Genomic DNA, 3,376 nt, shown 5'->3' with positions numbered 1-3,376 from the left:
GAGGACAGTATTGGACTAAAAAGAATTCTCAATAAATTGGGGTTGTATTGACTGAGTGCAAGTTGTGTGACTGAATTGAGGAAAGGGAATGGTGGGGAAGAGTGGGCTACTGATTTAGTGGGAAAAGTATTGTACCTATTTATCTTTTCCTGATTTAAAACATCCTAGGATTGTTTCTAATCCTCCACATGACAGCATATATTAAAAAAAATAACTTCCATTGTGTATATATATCACAATTTCTTTTCCATACATCTATTGAAAGACACCTAGGTTGGTTCCCCAGCTTAGCTATTGTGATTGTGCTTCTATAAACAATAAAAGTCTGCTTAATATTAATATGTATTTGTGTGTGTGTGTGTAAACACACACATTTATGAAGAAGCGTTTTCTAACTCCAATGGAGATTTTAAGGGCATCTGACCCGTACCTTTGTCCACCAACAACACACATTCTATATAAGTACTGTTTTGAGTGTGGAATAAACATATCTTAATTTTTTTCAGCATAAATCATCAACAACATCCTTTATAGGGCAGTAGCTTTGTGCCTGTGATGACACAGACAGAATGAAACAATGCTAGGCTTTGCTATACAATGGGCCTATGAATGCCTGGAAGGCAGAAATCATCCCTTACCCACAATATGGCTGCAGATAAGAAGCATGAGAGGTGTTCAGGTCAGGGATAGTACTTGGTGTCAGCACCATGGCTTCTCCTTACAGCCTGGAGTGTAAGTATTTAGGCCAGTGGAAATGCCACAGGAAACCAACACAATCTCTTCTGTCCTCAGAAGTCCTGAGTTTTAATGTGAAACTGGCTTAAGAGCCCCCACAGAGCATAGAGTCCTTAAGTGAAAACATGATACAAAGCTTCACATGTTCCTGGGGGACTATTTCCTTAGCCATAGGTGGTCCCCAGAGGAAAGCAGCCCGAAAGGTCACTCCCACAATGAGGACTACAAGTTGAAAATTCTTGTCTAATACAATTAAAACTAAATTAAAGATTGATATTTATGTAAGATTTCATGAATTTTTATTTACTATTGAAAATTACAAAATAGTAAATGCTTATTAATTAAGAAAAAAGAAAATAATAACAATGAAGACATTTTAAAGTAACCTATTTCTCTGAAAAGAAATACCTACTTATAGATTTTTGTGTATTTGTATCCACAAACATACTATTTTTTTTTCTGAAAATCATGATCACAATTCACAGGTTATTCACTACTCTTTGCTTCTCATTTAAAAATAGATCATAAACATCCATCAATAACTTTACAACGAGTCTTGTCTCAAAGTTAACACATTAGTGTATTTTATGGCTATCCACCTGCCTTTAAATATTTCTCTAATTAAAAACATTGAGTTCATTTCAATATGTTACATTGTAGCTTTATGATGATCATCCACATATCATGGCTGATGCTATTAAGAAATTTGTAGAAATTAATAGGTATTGCTTCAAATATATACTACTTTTAAATCACTTATATATCAAATTTCCCCTAGAAACTCTGCACTCAAACTCTGTACCCTTTGAAGCAACGTCAAGTTGGTCTGTCACTTCCTTTTGTGAGGTTCTACACTAGTAGCTGGTTTTCTCTAAGCATAGACATTAGTAAAGGGAAGTCTAGTAGAGCAGGCGATCCACTTATGCAGGTGGGAACCTCTTGTCCACAGTTGGAATTGAGAGTTCATTGTTACATTGGATCTTAAAATAAATAAATAAATAAATAAACGCAAAACAGAACACAACTTACAAAAGAGAGGTAGTTGCTAAGCTAGAGTTACCATTAGTAGAGTAAGTTCTGGTATTCAAATGAACAATAGGATGACTATAGATAATCAGGTTCTGTACTTTTTTAAAAAGCTAGAAGAAAGGATTTTGAATATTTTCTCCAGAAAGAAATGATGTTTGTGGTGATAGGTCACCATGCTTCCAACATTATATGATGTGTATATTGAAACATTATCTATAAACCTGTAACTGTATAATTTTTATGTGCCAACTTTTAAAAAGTTAAAATACAAGGAAACCCTACATTTATGAATACATGGAGTGGCCTTGAAGACATTGTGCTATATGAAATAAACTTAACCTATAGAAACAGAAAATAGAAGGGAGTCAGGTGTACAAGAGAAATATAGGAAGATGTTGGTCCACAAATGCAAGTGTGCAGATATAGGACAAGCTGAGGAAGACTAATATAGAGCACGATGACTGTGTTTAGCAATAATACATTTTATGTCGAAAATTGCTGATAGAGTATTGCTGGGAGCCATTAGCCAAGTAGGTATGACAGTTTCCTTGCCAGCGTACCCCATGTTGCTTAGTGGAAGGACTCGTGGAAATAGGACATTTTGCAGTGACATTGCATGTAGGTGACCTTGCTCAAGGACCAAGGCGGATCCGGGTTTAGGGTGTTCCCGGTTTAGGACTATCCGGGTTTAGGGTGGTTCCAGGTTTAAGGTTATTCCTGCTGGGAATAGGGCGTATCCTGGATTTCCCCAGAACGTGATTGTAGATGGCTGGTGTGAGTTCGGGAATAAAGAATTGCTGTTTGAATCTACAAGCTGTGTGGTGGCTCGTGATTTTGTGCCCAGCCAGACTGCAGCAGAGTATATCATATATTCTCACAAAGATGTGTCCAAGTTTATCTTATATAAACACTTTTTTAGGTATTTTGTCATTTATTGGCATTTCTTAAACCACCAATTCTGAATTCAGTTATAGAAAATACTTTATGGTGTGTTATGGTCGTTATGAGAAACAGTGCATTAGTTCCTCAAAAAATTAAAAACAGATTTATCATATGATTGAGCAATACCATTACCATGCATATATTCAAAGGAAATGAGATTTGTCTTTTGAAGAAGCATCTGCCCACGACATTTCAAAAGAGCCCAGGTGTTGGATCTACCTAATTGTTCATCAACAAATGAATGCATAAAGAAAATACAGTATATATACACACATTGGAATACTACTTAGCCAAAAAAAGGAGAAGGCATCCTATCATTTTGTGCAATATAAATGAATCTGGAGTATATTATGTGACGTGAAATAAACCAGGCAGAGAGACACAGGTACCACATGAGGTAGATGTATGCAGAATGTGGTAAACATTATCTTAGCAAAGTTGAGAACAAAATAATGGTTACCAGACACTCGTATGAGGTTCTACACTAGTAGCTGGTTTCCTCTAAGCATAGACCATCATAGCTGTGGGAAGGAGATGAGGTAGGTGAGTGAAATCAAAGTCACAGGTAGGAGGAATAATAGGTGCTCTTCTTTTGTACAGGAGTGGGGGGGGGCTATAGTTAACATTAATGTGTTGTATATTTCCAAATAACTGGAGGAAAGAAACACAT

This window comes from Marmota marmota, unplaced genomic scaffold, assembly GCF_001458135.2.
Source record: "Marmota marmota marmota unplaced genomic scaffold, marMar, whole genome shotgun sequence".
Taxonomy (NCBI): domain Eukaryota; kingdom Metazoa; phylum Chordata; class Mammalia; order Rodentia; family Sciuridae; genus Marmota; species Marmota marmota.
Note: the sequence above shows the minus strand (reverse complement) of the source record.